Raw genomic sequence first — 16,678 nt, forward strand, 5'->3', positions numbered from 1 at the left:
AGAAACCTTTGCCCCGGTTTTGGTGTGACCTTTAGAACTTGGGCAGTATAGGGGACTGGCTGTGAAACCCCTCATTCTTTATCTAGGGATGTGATGCCGCTGGTCCATATTACCCAGCTGACTCCTAGGACAATAGGACCAGACCGCAGGGTGTGAATGAAGCACAGATCTGGATGAGACCCCTCTACTGCAGGGATCACCATTCAACAATCATTACTTTTTTATCAAACTGGAGAGAAAAAACCCTCAGCCTGAATGATTTTCTGCCGCTGCCATCTGGGTCATTGATGGTCCCAATGGGACCATGAGTTTTGCATATTGGGGGGCCGGGACTGACCAATCCGGACTCGGATGCAGGAGGACGTGGCAGGAATAAGAATTAGGAGAAGAAAAGAGAGGGAGGGGACAGGGAAGGAGCACGCGTGTCTCTGTACTACTGCAGACAGAGTTGCAGATACCCGGGCGAGCACAGGGCAGAGGACCGGCAACTCCAGCAGCAGGTAACCAGCGGCCGGCGGGGGATGTCCGCAGAGCCCGGCTATGGGGGGCCACACTGCAGAGCTGGGTGTGCTGGGGCTATGCGGTCAGCCCTCCCCTCTGACAGCTCCGCTACACTCCGACTTCTGCTGTGCACAGATTCTGCAGCATCAGCGCTCCACCTGCCCTTCCCCCATCTGTCCAATCAACGCCGCTCTACTAGTGCAGCTTGCTACCAGGATGGCACCGTCATAGGGAACTTCATTCCGGGGGATGCCACAGCCCGGCAGGAGAAAAGCCGCAGCGCGACAAACTTATGCGGTATGCGACGTTTGGACGAAGGGGAATAATAGCTGTGTGTTTCCTAGCGTTGGCTGAGGAGGATGCGGCTTCTACTGGCATCAGCTGCGGGCTTGTCTGGGGAGCTGTCCATGGTGCTGGCGGTGTGAACAGCGGGCTGCAGGGCAAAGGAGGGACGCCGGGGCAGGAGGGGTCCCGGGGCAGGAGGGGTCCCGGGTAGGAGGGGTCCCGGGGCAGGAGGGGTCCCGGGGCAGGGGGGTCCCGGGGCAGGAGGGGTCCCGGGTAGGAGGGGTCCCGGGGCAGGAGGGGCCCCATGGCTGCAGCCACCTCACTCACAAGTCTAGGGGTGACTTTGCGGCTCAGCAGTAACTTGCCTGATTGGCTGCGGCGCTCCTGTACAGGGCTGTGGGAGATGCATCGCTCAGCAGTGGTCCTGCATAGGTGGGATACTGCGGGAGAGTCGTGCATCAGCCCCACACATCACACAAGGGACGATCATGCCGAAATGCTGCAGACGATCGTTCCTCGTGTGACAGAGATGATGGACACTGCAGGTATTCCTCAGATCTGTGGAGCAGATATCTCAGATAGCTTCTCTGATGACTGAGGATGGATGAGGGGACCACACTGATTACTGTGTTCTGCTGGATTTCCACACTATAAACCTCGCTGTGAACGATGAATGTATTTATTTAAATGTGTCATCAGATAAATGACCCAGACACCTGCTGTCTGCGCTCCGCACCACAGAATGGACAATAAATACATCATAAAGCCTAAATATGCTGCATCGCTGCCACTGCACGGCCTTGCCCCGCAGTCCATGCCCCACAGTCCTTGCCCCACAGTCCATGCCCCGCAGTCCTTGCCCTGCAGTCCATACCCCGCAGTCCTTGCCCCGCAGTCCATACCCCACAGTCCTTGCCCCGCAGTGCTTGCCCTGCAGTCCATACCCTGCAGTCCTTGGCCCGCAGTCCATACCCTGCAGTCCTTGCCCCGCAGTCCATACCCTGCAGTCCTTGCCCCGCAGTCCATGCCCCTCAGTCCTTGCCCCACAGTCCATACCCTGCAGTCCTTGCCCCGCAGTCCATACCCTGCAGTCCTTGCCCCGCAGTCCATGCCCCGCAGTCCTTGCCCCACAGTCCATGCCCCGCAGTCCATGCCAATCTCTATGCTCTCAAAGCTGGCTCAGCAGTTCTTTTTTACCCCTTCCACACCCCAGGCTTAATGTAGCTTGTCAAAAACATGCAGCCAATAAAATGGTTTTCCGAAAGTTGATCTTAGACTCTGATGAAAGTCAGTGGGTCCGTCAGTCTCTGTTGGGATCTGTCATACCCACTGGCTGCCACAGACAGAAGAGGGCCCCTGTGGAAGAGCAGTATATGGGCACTCTGCAGTCCAGTAGACCATCAGAATACGCAATTCCACCTGGAGGTAGACCTGGGCCCCCTTAACTACTGGGGAAGAGCAGTATATGGACGCTCAGCAGTCCAATCATCATAATGCACAATTCCACCTGGAGGCCCCAATGGTATGTCCACCCCTGTGTCGTATCACAAATCTGTAAATGGAAGCCACGATGCAGATGTGAAAAGATCTTAAAGTAATTATAATTGCTTCTTAAGGCTAAAATATGCACATGTCAGGGGTGGGGGCAGGATTTCCAGAAGGTGGGGGAGGGGTTCTGACAGGGATTGCCTTGTGAGTGCTGGCTGTAGCCTAGCCGCTGCAGTTCACATGTCTGCAGTTATTGCTTATTTCTATTATTACCATTCCTGTCACACATGAAATACTCTGCCAATCCCCCTTCCACCGTGAGGGAACCCTAAAGAATCCTTACATTGATTACTACAGCAAAGCGTCTTGATGCAGCGCTCAGCCAAGCATTGTTGTTCTTACTCGTTTTTCAAAGCAATTCATTCTATTTTAGACTGCTTAGTCAAGCATCTTTAAGCCGATAAAGAAAGTTTAGCATCTATGCTGCAAAATGGTTTTACTGAGCCCCTGACCAGGTTATGAGGAACAGCAGAACCCCTGGATGGAAACCCTGCCCTATGGCTGCATCCACTGTTCATGCTAGATTGTGACACAGCTGCAAAATGTATGGAGGATAGTTGCAGTTCTGGTAGAATTTGGACCGGCACCCTTTATTTCTGTTGCTTATAAAGTGCAAGTATAAGGAAACAGCGTTACCACTAAGCTAGAGGGGTGTGTGTTTGTGTGCGTGCGAGTGTGTGTGCATGTGCTCATGTGGTTGTGTGTGCATGCATGTGTCTATGTTTGTGTGCATATGGGTGTGCGCGGGCATGTGTGTTCATGTGACTGTGTTTTCATGTGTACATATGTGCGTGTGCATACGTGTGTGTATGTGTGTGGGTGTATATGTTTGCTCGTGCCTGTGTGCATGCGTGTGTTCGTGTGAATGTGTGTGCATGAATGTGTGTGTATGTCTGCGCTTATTTGCATGCACATGTATATGTTTGCACGTGTGTGTGCGTGTGCATGCATGTGTGTGTACGCGTGCGTATGTGTGTTCATGTGATTGTGTGTGTGTGGTTAGGTGTAGAGTTACACCTTTCTGTATTGAGATGTCCTCATTAGGGCACGTGTGTCATGTTAGGAAATACTACATCAGAAAAACATCATTAGGCCCTTAGTACAGAATGGTCAAGAAACTTTAAAGGGTATTATCAAGTTGTCTCTTGAGCAGCTCAGAGCTGTATAGTCTACTTACAGTCTCCTTATGTCTGGCAGGAAGGGCTGTCCTTGAGTGACAGTTTTTGGAGAGTAGTAGAACTGTAGTATTAGCAGAACCTTAAGGCTGTGTGCCCACGATGCGTTTTTTAAGCGTTTACCCAGATGCAATTTAGCTGCAGAAACGCTTAAAAAACGCATCCCCAATGATAATCCGCATGTGCTGTGCACATGCTGCGGAAATTTCCGCTGCGGATTATCATTGCTGAAAAATCTGCAGCACTACCAATTATTTTGCGGAAGCGTGGCGTTTTCGCCGCCATTGACTTGCATTGGAACGCATGCAATCCGCACCACTGGATCTGTAAATGCGGATTACATGCGTTTCAATGTTCAGATGGTACCCGGGTCTGGAGAAGAGGAGACTCTCCTCCAGACCGGGGTACCATAGAACCTGTAAAAAAAAGAATAAAATAAAAAATAAACAATATACTTACTTTCTGATGGCCCCCGGTGTCCTTGTCTTGGCTTGCCGGCAGCTCGCGGTGGACTCAAGGACCTGCCATGACGTCATTTAGTCATGTGATGATGGGTCACGCGACCGCTGACGTCAGCAGGTCCTTTAGTGTACCGCGAGCTGCCGGCAAGCCAGGACGGAGCGAATAAAGACTGCGGGGGCCATCAGAAGGTAAGTATATATTTATTTTTTAACATTCTTTCAGTCACATGCCGGTTGCATGGATTTATATAGTGTGACCAAGTTGACAAGCACTTTCCAAGTGATGCTAAAATCGCTTGGAGAAGCGCTTGACAACCCGCATGCGGAAATGCAAGTGAAGAACGCTTCACATCCACTTGTTCCTGGCAGGAAAAACGCATGTACAATCCACATATACAATCCGCATGTACAACCCGCATGTACAATCCGCATGCGTTTTTTCTGCCAGGGAGATGCAGAAATGCTCAGGAAAAAATCCGGAGCATTTCTGCATCGTGGGCACATAGCCTTAACCTCAGCACAAGCTCTGCTGTAGCACATTCAGCTATCGGGTTTCTTCTGGTGTGTACACTGCTATCACTGTACTTACATATAGAGATAACAAGGCAGATAACAAGGCATTTAAACAAGCACACAGCTCTGGACAGTGAGAGCCATGGATCAGGAGTACAGCAGCTGATGGTAGGGACTGGTGATTTTGCAAGATTTTTATCAGCAGCTTGTCAGGATCAGAGAGGCAGGGGGAAGGAGGTGAGCAGCTAGTGACTATACAAATCAATGGGCTGGAGAGAGCTGACTGGGATGTTAGGAATTAACCCCTTACCTGGAATATGGGTGCTGTGTATCTCTTCCACTATCAAACCAGCTTGACACTATGAAAAATAAAAGCTCCCATTTCAGGAGAAAGCAGATAGAAAAAGCAAGTCAATTACAAATTTACTTATTGTCATGCTGTTTAACGAAAGCAATTAAATAACTTGAGAATATCCATTAAAGAATGAAAGAAACAAAAATTGACCAGCACAACCTACGGTAACTAAATGAAGTGTGAAGTTGCAAGCTGCTCTGACTGCATATGCAAAACAAAGAATACAGCAGCATACTTTGTTCTAAGATGTATGCAAATATTGAATATGGAATACTAAACTGCATCACTGCTATATACAATGCACATATAAAATGAAGGTATTTAGTGCATAAATTGGTTTTTGTTCAACAGACTTTATTGCATGTGTATGGTCTTAAAGGGAATCTATCACTTATTATCTTTTGCCATATTACAGGATAGTAAAACATATTCTTTTTGTCTAATCTGTTTTCATTATCTGATTATATATTCTTATACCCACAGAAAAACAACATGAAGTCCTATTGTCCCGTAAAGTGAATAAACTTTATTAGATGTGTTAATTTTGAAAAACTCTAAGGCTGTGTTCATATGTTAAGCTTTTGCAGAGTTTTTTCTTGCACCAAAAAACAGATTGGTGACAGGAAAAACGTTGCATACAATGTAGTGTGTAAATTAGAACTGAATTGTTTTGTACAGAGTTAGGGTCGTCCATCAGACATACACCCTTGACGAATAGCTGTGTTATGTCGTCCATAGGATCCCATTATAAAAAAAGCCATACCGCACAGTATACATTTCTATGGAATAGTATAGTCTACTGCACTATTCTATACCATAAATACCCGTGTGTCCAATAGACAATCTTTTAGCTTCGTCAGGTAGACAGAGACATATGGATACGCTTAGTTTATACAGCAGGAGCTTTTGCCGTCATAAGTGAAGATCCATAACATGATGGTAACAGGACCTTACTTGCTATACAGGCTATTATGAATATGGAAATTCCACATATCGGTGTATTTTTATTGTTTAGTTTTATTTATTTAATTTTTTTTTTATGGAGTTTATGGGATGTTATGTCTGAAGCCAATGCAGTAACAGTAACAGTGGGTAACATCAAGGAAGCTACACTGCAACGGAAGGCGAGTATATATTGTTTCATATTTTTAATGCTTAAAGGGAATCTATCAGTAGAATCAACCCTCCCAAACGTCTATGTTGCCATCTTTTATTTAAGAGAAATCCACATTTTTCTTAATATGTAAATGAGCTGTTAAGATCTATAGGCCGGACAGAGATCTCTCTGACAATCTGCCTCCAAAGCTTAATTTAAATGAAAGGAGGCATTACCAGTGTGAGACATGTAGATCAGGAGAGCAGACTGTCAGTCATTACATGTCTCACACTGGTAGCGCCCCCTTTCATTTATAATAAGCTCTGAAGTCAGATTCTCATGCAGATCATTGTTCGGCCCATAGCCTGGAACAGCTCATTTACTTATTAAGAAAAATGTGAATTTCTCTGGAATAAGACATCAAATCGCTAATACTGAAGTATCATTTTATTCATCTTCCTATGACCTACATGCCCATATAGACGGCTTAGGAGGGCTGATGCTACTGACTGAGTCCCTTTAACTTGGACTCATTTTTAAAAAATACTTATCACTAGGAATCACTGTGTAATCTGTTACTGTCCCCAAATAAATATAAAAATGACTACTACTAATGGTGAGGAGCAAGCGACCCAATTCTTCAGCTCTTCAGCCAAACTTCTGGGTTATTGGAATCGAGTAACCAGTATAGATAAGCACAACACAAAAAAAAGACTAGACTATTCCATCCAGAAGAATGCAATAAAAAGAAAGTAAGCAATAAGTATATCCTTTATTATATATGGAAGGCATTGGGTGATGGACGCCATTGAACAGCATCTGTCATAGACATCTGTTTAAGTATGGCCGTGTAAACCCAGCCTTACAGGTAGGTTTTCATGGTGTTTCCAATAAATAGATATATGGATGACAGATGTGTTAAACAAAAGCCTGACAATGGCATCCATCAACCATACCCTATAATGGCATGGCACCGGTTTAATAGATACGTGATGAAATAGAGCATAGTATTTCTATTAATCAGATCCCAAATTACTCTATGGGTGATGGACGCTGCAGTGAGACATCATTCACAGTCACAGTCTAAGGTATATATATAGGGAGCTTTTCCAGGTGTATATAGTAAGCAAATGGCAAAACCTCAGGGCGAACCCAGCCTTTAAATATGTCATAAAGTAAATTAATAAAACCGCCATGTGGAGAGCTAGCGTTATATAAATATACAATCCTAAAATACCACTGTACCTTTCCCAAATTATAGTCATAAATGATGTACAGTGTATTCATACAGTGTCTTGCGAAAGTATTCACCTCCTTGGTTTTTTAACTAGTTTTTTACATTACAATCCGTGTTTAAATATTTGATGTAATCCGATTTGTGTGTGATATATCAGCACTAGTTTAAGTTGGTGAAGTGAAGTGAGAACAATATAGGCCTAAATTACATGTATGGAATCAAATAACTAAAAATTGGCATTCAAATAACTAAAAATTCACCCCTTTTGCTATGAAGCCCCTAAAAAATTCTGGTGCAAACAGTTCCATTCATAACCAAACAACACCTTGAAGACCAAGGAGATCTCCAAACAAGACAGGGGCAAAGTTGTTGAGAAGCACAAGTCCGGGTTGTGCAATAAAAAAATATCCCAATCTCTGATGATCACCATCAAATCCATTGCATCAAATGGAAAGAACATGGTACCACAACAAACCTGCCAAAAAAGCACCAGCAAAACTCTCAGCCTGGGCAAGGAGGGCATAAATCAGATGGGCAGCACAGAGACCAAAGGTAACCCTGAAGGAGCTGCAGAGTTCCAAGCATAGACTGGAGTGTCTGTCCATATTACCACAATAAGCCGTACACTCTATAGAGGTGGCCTTTATGGAATAGTGGGCAGAAAAATGCCTTTACTTACACACAAAAATTGTAAGGCTCGTTTTGAATTTGCCAAAAGACATGTGGGAGACTCCCCAAATGTATGGAGGAAGGTGCTGTGGTCAGATGAGACTAAAATTGAGCTTTTTGGACACCAAGTCAAATGATATGTCTGGTGGCAAACCAACACAGTTCATCACCCCAAGAACAACATCCCCACAGTGAAACATGGTGGTGGCAACATCATTCTGTCGGGATGTTTTTTGGCAGCAAGGATAGGGAAAATGGTCTGAGTCGAGGGGAAGATGAATGGTGCGAAATGCAGGGAAAGCAAAACCTGTTTCAGTCTGTCAGAGATTTGAAACTGGGACGGAGGTTCACCTTCTAACAAGACAGTGACCCAAAGCATACTGCGAAAGCAACACTCGAGTGGTTTAAGGGGAAATGTGTAAATGTTTTTGAGTGGCCTAGTCACAGCCCTGACCTTAACCCAATTGAGAATCTGTGGTCAGATTTGAAGATTGCTGTTCATCAGAGGAAACTATCTAACTTGAAGGAGCTTGAGCAGTTTTGCTTTGAGGAATGTAAAAAAAAAACAGTGGCCAGATGTGGAAAGCTCATAGAGACTTATCCAAAGCAACTTTCAGCTGTAATTGCTGCAAAAGGAGGCTCTACAAAGTACTGACTTTAGGGGGGTGAAAAGTTATGCACACTGAAGTTTTCAGTTATTTTGTCCAATTTGTTGTTTGTTTCACAAAAAAAGCTAACAAATGTTCACAGTTGTAGGTAAACATATTCTTTACATGAACTGATGCAAAGGCTCAAAAAAACCCCTGTGAAATTCCAGGCTGTGAGGTAGAAAAACAAGAAAAATGCCAAGGGGGTGAATACTTTCGCAAGCCACTGTACGCCAAAGTACACCTGCTATTAGTATTAAATCACTGTGGATTTACAAATACTGCTATAAAGTCGCAATATAACCACTAGTGAATATCTCAGTATACCCTTACCATACTTACGCTGTATGCAGGCAGAAAAAATGACATTATATGCATCCATTAAATATATTCAGATCTTTTCCTGCTGCATATGTTTAATGGAAGCTGTAAAAGGAATTGTTTTTCATAATCATAAATGGATAAAATTGCAAAGTGCTTTTAAAAGAAAACAGCTTTGCAATTTACCTCTTATTAAAAATCATTTTTGTTCTCAAGAACAGATAGATTTTTAATTTTATAGTTTATTGCTCGTTACCTAGTTTACTGGCCACTTTTGCGGTCTATAAGGTTAAGGGTGTCTGCTTTCCTAGGCAAAGCTTGTGCACTTGCAAGCTGTTTGCTGTATAGCTTGTAAACGCTGCTCTGGCAAAACTGTCTCTGCCTGCAGCATGGGAGAGCAGACAGTTCACACAGTTCGGATCAGCCATTTTCAGGACTGAATTGCAATAATGAGACAAACCCTTTAAAGAGAAAGCTTTACTACATTTTACATGTTAAGCTGTCCACATCATGGAATAGTAGTTGCAGAGCTGAATATAATGTAATTCTTCTCTGGGGGTGTTTACTTTTTCTCCTTTGTGACGTTGCTCAATTATAAGCAGGAGGGAAAAAAAGTAAATGCTCCCAGGGAAGGTCAGAGCATGCTTTCTCTGTACCATATGGTCACACACATCTACATGCCAGCGATTGCCGTGAAGGATGAGGAGGGCAGAACTGTTTGTCATTACAAACACCTGCATCTATCCCACGCATCAGGGACGCATCCCCTTTACAGGGGCATAACTAGGGCATAACTAGAGTCCTATAGGTCCGAGGCAACTTTTGGACCTGAACAGGCAACCACCTGCTTGTTGCTTGTATGCATGGGTCACTGTAGCTCTGCTAAGGTCTATAAAGCTATATCTTGCCTCTCCCTCAAGAAAAAAAGTTAATGTAGACAACACGGTCATACAAATAATACTATTATTTCTGCTTGCTGTGAGTAATCTACAGTGCCAGTGCAGAGAGCGGACGATCATGTGACTGCAAGTATGCAATTTGCATATATCTTCTGGCCACATTCCGACTAGACATGTCTGGCCTTGCTCAATACACATGCATCAATGCCTCGAGTGAGGTTGCGCATGTCTAGTCGACATGTGACCACATTTATGCAAGTTGCATACTTGCAGTCACGTGCCTGCTGCTCCCGTTAATACTGTTGATATTGTTTGGACTTTAGCATACCTCAACACTGGACAAGCCCTTTAGAATGCCTCCAGTGTGCTGCATAAAACAAAGAAATAGCATTCTTACATCCTGGATTGTCATCACTCCTCCGCTCACTACTGTGTTCCCTGGTGATCTAGTGATGTTATTTACTTCATATGGGTGCTGCAGTCTATCAGCGACAGAAGAGTTCCATCAAAGATGCAGCTTGATGGGACTGTCTCCTTAAATACAGTAGATATAAAAAAGTCTACACACCACTGTTAAAATGTCAATTTTTTATGTAAAAAAATCATACAAAGAACAATTATTTCAGGACTTTTTCCACCTTTAATGTCCACTTATAATCTGTATAATTCAATTGAAAAACAAATTGAAATATTTTCTGCTGGAAAAGAAAAAGAACTAAAATAACGTAATTGCATAAGTATGCACACCCTTAAACTAATACTTTGTTAAATTGTCCTTTGAATTTATGACAGCATGCAGTTTTTTTGGGTAGGAGTCTCTGCATGGCACATCTAGAACTGGCAATCTTTGCCCACTCTTCCTATCAGTAGCGCTCCAAATCTGTCAAATTTCGAGGGCATCTCCTGTGTAGAGTGCCCCCTTCAGGTCAACCCACAGATCCCTACCCTCACCCACTGTATCTTCACCCATTCCTTGTAGACTGTGAGCCCTTGCGGGCAGGGTCCTCGCTCCTCCTATAGCAGTCGCCATCACATTTTGTTCAAGAATATTGTAATTGTTTTTATTATTGTAATACCCCTTTTCACATGTAAAGCTCCATGGATTACATGGCGCTATAATAATAAATAATAATAATAATTTTCAGTTAAATTTAGGTCTGGGCTTTAGCTTAGCCATTCCAAAACTTTCATCTTCTTCTGGCAAAGCCATTCTTTTGTTGATTTGTAGGTATGCTTAGGGTTGTTGTGCTGAAAGGTGAAATTCCTCTTCATTCTCAGCATTTTAGTAGAGGCCCAAAGGCTTTATTGCAAAACTGACTATGATTTGGAACTGTTCATAATTCCCTCCATCTTGACTAACGCCCCAGTTCTGCAAGCCAATAAACCGCCCCAAAGCACAATGCTGCCTCCAATATGCTTCACTGTTGGTATCATGTTCTTTTGGTGGTCTGCAGTGTTGGCTTTGCGCCAAACATACCTTTTGGAATTAGGGCCAAAAGTTTAGCTTTGGTTCTGAAATGATTCTTCTTGGTATGATTTTTTTTACATGACAAACATTGTCATTTTAACAGGTGTATAGACTTTTTACATATACTGTACATCCTGTTCTATCATATGTTTTAGCTTGTACACTTATTTTTCTCATTGTTGTTGTAGGTCATGGTCATTGCTGCACCGACTTAGATATTGCGATTTTATCAGCTGACATTCTTGCTGCCTGTGACTTATTGTTTAGAGCTTTTACATGTCCTGTATTTATTACAAAGATCCTGGTTTTGTCTTTTTTCCTTTAAGAATAATTGTTCCAGTTCCCCTGTATGAATTTTCTTTTGATACAAAATACCATAGATCTCAGATTAGCCGATATTCTCTAGCTAACCAGTATGCTCCACTTCTTACTTTTACTATTTAGATAATTGAGACACTTTTTCACCTATCTTGGCCATCTGACTAGGGAGAGATCCACCAGGATGCCATTTATCTTCTGTCTGCCCCTTTTGCTTTACACTGCTTTTTGAACTTTTTCTCCAATGTCTCCTGATCAGAGTTGACCTCCATAATAACCTGGATGCTATTTATCATGTGTACAACCTTTTTACCTGGTCCTACATACCTTGACTTCTATGTCCTTTCCCTGATGTACTTTGTTTATAACTTATTTTATGAATTGTAAGATATATTTTTTACTTGTTGGTAAAAGTACATCTTATCCTATATATGAGATATAATTGAGTGTTATTATTTCTCCTGGTTTACAAGGTGTGCCATGTATTTTATGCGTTTTTGAGGTCTGAAGGGATCATGTATGGAACCTCAATTGTTTTGTGTTTCAGTGGTTAGGAGAATTTATCATGGTGGTCTAGGCTAGATGCTGCAGAAAAGAAAGGAGGATGTGTACAATCAGAAAATATGTCACCTGTAAGTCACTGGAGGATCTCTAACCTCTTTTGACTGTTGTTGTAAATCCTTGTATTTTTTTTTAGAGATATCAGTCCTGGAGGGCTTTATTTGGAAGTCTGTGCTTTGATGTTCTTCTATTATTCCTCCTGGGAATGTATAAAGAAATTCATAGTTTTTTGTAATGGAACTTACTGATGTTAAGGCCAAGTATACACGTTCTGTATTTGGTCAGTATTTTACATCAGTATTTGTAAGCCAAAACCAGGAGAGAACAGTCGTAGGAAAAGTATGATAGAAACGAGTGCACCACTCCTGGTTTTGGCTTACAAATGCTGATGTAAAATACTGACCAAATACTGAATGTGTGAATGTGGTCTAAGGGTGCTTTCACACTGCGTTCTGGCACCGTTTGTTGGTCCCGTCGGGGACTGCATCTTGGTGTACACGCCCGAAAACGATGCATGGCAGAGGACACGTTCGATCTGTCCGTATCATTACAGTCTATAGCCCCGTCGGTGCATACGCCCAAATCCCATTTTGTGGACGGCTCCGGATCGTACCCTTTTTCAGTGTATTAGGATCCTAATGAACCAGGGACTGAAAACTGCAGGCATTCGAGTGCTGTTTCACTGAAGAGTAGTTGTGCTGCTGGTTCTTCTTGTGTACATAGGGCACCACTATTTTTCTGTAATAATGGTGCGATGTTGAACATGTGGATGCAGCTTGACTGCATATAAAGATGGGGGACTACAGCATCATAGTATGCAGAAGTCTTCTCTAATCCTTTCTAAAAATGTGATCATATTAAAGGGGTTATGCAGGGCTTTTAATATTTTTGCGTATGGGGTTAAGAAGTTACTAGCAGGAAGGTAGTAGCTAACTACTTTCTTGTTCTGCAAGGGGATGATCTCTGATGGCTCAGCCGGAGATTCTCCTGCTTAATTTCATCCCTTGTCAACAGAGCAGCACCTTCTCTTTTGCTTTGCTCTGTCAACAGTACATCACTGCAGACGTATTGCTGATTGACAGCCAGTTCCCTGCAGTTAGGCAGTGGGGAGCTGTCTATTAGTCAGCATGACATCAACAGTGATTCCCCATCAACAGAGCAGAGCAGAAGAGAAGACGCTGCTCTGTCGACATGACGTCTGTGGAAGTCGCAGAATCGGCAGCAGGAGATATCCATGACTGCTATGAGCCGGCAGAGCTCAGCGCCAAGCTGAATAGGTGTGTAGTTAGCAACTTAGTTCTTAGCCCCATACGCAAAAATATTAAAACTGTCAGAAGACACCATTAACGCCCTCCTTCTTAGTTCTGACTGTAGCTCCTGCCATGCTTGCACAATTATTCACTGGTTTATCTTTAACCTTTTCTTCACATGCTCAACAAACAATCATACTATAATTATTTTGTAAACCTCCTTATTTTTCCTTTTTCCATTTATCCAAATTTAGTGTTTACATCTTTTCTTTCTTCATGGGTATAAATTGCTGATAATGCCAATAAAAATAGTAACTCTGCCCTAGCTTTATTGTCTGCTCACATTATCTAATAGATCTATATTGTAGGAAGGGTGGCAGAGAAATCTAAGATGTAACTGTCATTTCACGTGAAGCAGAATATCAGTCTATTGTCCTCTCCATAGAATTTTATGAGCAGTATCTGTCATCTCATACCTTAAGGCTATGTGCCCACGATGCAGAAATGCTCCCGATTTTTTCCTGAGCATTTCTGCATCTCCCTGGCGGGTTGTCAAGCGCTTTCCAAGCGATTTTAGCATCACTTGGAAAGTGCTTGACAACTTGGTCACACTATATAAATCCATGCAAGCGGCATGGATTTATATAGTGTGACCTTAAAGAATGGTAAAAAATAAAAAAATAAATCTATACTTACCTTCTGATGGCCCCCGGAGTCTTTATTCGCTCCGTCCTAGCTTGCCGGCAGCTCGCGGTACACTACACTGAAGGACCTGCCTTCACATGACTAAATGACGTCAACGCAGGTCCTTCAGTCCACCGCGAGCTGCCGGCAAGCGAAGACAAGCACACCGGGGGCCATCAGAAGGTAAATATAATATTTATTTTTTATTTTATTCTTTTTTTTACAGGTTCTATGGTACCCGCGTCCGGAGGAGAGTCTCCTGTCCTCCACACCCGGGTACCATCCGCACATTGAAACACATGATATCCGCTTGTGCAGATCCAGTGATGCGTAATCCAAGCGTTCCAATGCAAGTCAATGGCGGCGAAAACGCTGCGTTTTTTTCCGCAATGATAATACGCAGCGGAAATTTCCGCAGCATGTGCACAGCACATGCGGATTATCATTGGGGAACATGGCAGGCCTTCTACCATGCGTTTTTTAAGCGTTTCTGCAGCGGAATTGCCGCTGCAAAAACGCTTAAAAAACGCATCGTGGGCACACAGCCTAATGGGGTTTTCTGGACAAAATAAAGATTTGCCCAGGGTATGGTATATGTAAATAATAACAAACTCAACCATACTCACCTTTCCACGAGCTGCAGCCTGTTATCGACCTTGATGGTCAGCTGATGTTAATAGCCCATCATCAAAAGTTTTATCATGAAGAGCTGCAAGCAAGCACTGAAACAGCGAACTATTGGTGAGCTTCTGTCATTCAAGGTGTGAGAAAGACTAAGTGCAACACAAAGGGAAGGGGAAAAGGGATCCCAGACTCTAGGGAAAGGGGGGAGTGGAGACCTCCTAGGCTCATCTGATATCACCCTGTCTCCACTAATGTCCCTATATTGCTTCCTCACAAATCGCTGCACGCGAACCTAAACCCTGTATTTCTCTAGCGCTTGGCCCTGGATAGGGAAGGGGGGATGAGCAATAGTCGATCCCCACTAACAGCTAAAGACAACAAGGGAGACAAACATGGAGGAAAGTAGCTTAGCTTTAGCTGACTTCAGAGAGATAACTCCAAGCGTCTTCCTAGCACCACAGAGGAAGATAGCAGTCTGAGAGCTCCAAGCATTCACAAGGAAACATGTGAGTATCACCGGCACCTTCCCTCTGCAAAGTGAAACTATTTAAACACCCAGTCCAGGGTGTCAATTAGCAGGAAGGAGGTAGCTGCTGGGTCCTAGAGTGAAATAGCTAAGAAGGTGTGTGTAATGCCAAACGAAGAGATCTTCTGCAACCAACTGCTGGGCGACTGTCTGTCACATCTGACACACCCGTGACAGTACCCCCCCTCTACGAGTGGCCTCCAGACACTAAGGACCAGGTTTCTCAGGATAAGTGGTGTGAAATAAGTGAACCAACCTGGGAGCATTCACCTCTGAAGCTGAAACCCACATCCTCTCCTCTGAACCATTACCTTTCCAGTGCACCAAGTATTGTAGAGAACGATGTTGGAGACAAGAATCTACAATCCTTGAAATCTAAAACTCCAGATTACCATCAACCATTACTGGGGGCGGCAGTAGAGGTGAGGGCTCAAGAGGTTCCACATACTTCTTGAGTAAGGACCCGTGGAAAACATTATGGACCTTAAGGGCCTGAGGAGGCTCAAGACGGAACGCTGCTGGGTTAATGACGGCGGTTATTTTATAGGGACCAAAAAACCTAGGTCCCAGCTTCCAAGAAGGAACTTTCAATCTTATATTCCTGGTAGACAACCACACAAAGTCATTCACATTCAGGTCCGGACCTGGCAAGCGTTTTCTGTCAGCCATACATTTATACCTGTCTCCCATGATCTTAAATTACTCAGAACCCCTGCCACACCGAGGAGAGCAACGAAGCAAAACGTTCCTCCTCAGAAACTCCCGAAGCTCCTCTCCCACTAAAGTTACCAAACTGTGGATGGTAACCGTATGCACCAAAGAACGGTGACCTGCCAGTGGATTCTTGACTATGATTATTAATGGTAAATTCTGCCAGAGGTAAGTACGATGCCTAATCCTCCTGATTTTCGGAGACGAAACACCTGACGTAGGTCTCCAAATTCTGATTGATGCGCTCTGTCTTTCCTTTCGACTGAGGGTGGAAGACAGAGAAAAGGACAGCTGCATCCCCAGTTGAGAACAGAATGCCTTCCAGAACTTGGAAACAAACTGAGTCCCCTGATCTGACACCACATCGGAGGGAACCCCGTGAAGCATCATTATCTCACTTATGAACACCTGAGCAGGTGTCTTGGCATTTGGAAGTGCAGGTAATGCGACGAAGTGAACCATTTTACTGAACCGATCTACAACCACCAAAATCACCGTTTTGCCTGCAGAACCCGGTAGGTCAGTAATAAAATCCATGTACAATCCATGTAAAATCCATAGTAAAATCCATGCTAGGAATAGGTAGTGGAAGAAGAGTACCCGACGGGCTGGTATGCAAAACCTTAGAAAGCGCACAAATACAACAAGCAGATACGTCTGATTGTGAAGAAATACTACAAGCAGATACATGTGAGGAATGCCTAAGAAACAGGCATTCCTCACATGTATTAAAGCTGTCAAACAGTCGCAAATTATGCGGACGGCATGACTCAAACATAACAGCCGAGCACGCTGAATATGCTCAGAAAACATCCAAGCATGCTCGTAA

General features: G+C 43.7%; 1 protein-coding gene across 2 annotated transcripts in view; it reads left to right on the plus strand.

Annotated features, from left to right (window-relative positions):
- Positions 1–344: 344 nt before the first annotated feature.
- The window catches only part of LOC141222043 (synaptotagmin-2-like), a 200,063-nt gene continuing 183,729 nt past the window's right edge, over positions 345–16,678 (plus strand). Inside the window, exon 1 of one of the 2 annotated variants that reach the window (XM_073666615.1) lies at positions 345–500. The gene's annotated coding sequence lies outside the window, so the exon portion shown is untranslated. Of the gene's footprint in view, positions 501–622; positions 799–16,678 lie in introns of those variants that run through there. The other variant, XM_073666616.1, reaches the window with a different exon arrangement.

Source organism: Phyllobates terribilis, unplaced genomic scaffold (assembly GCF_046119375.1).
Source record: "Phyllobates terribilis strain yellow unplaced genomic scaffold, ASM4611937v1 Scaffold_2__4_contigs__length_985480577, whole genome shotgun sequence".
In the NCBI taxonomy this organism is placed as follows: Eukaryota; Metazoa; Chordata; class Amphibia; order Anura; family Dendrobatidae; genus Phyllobates; species Phyllobates terribilis.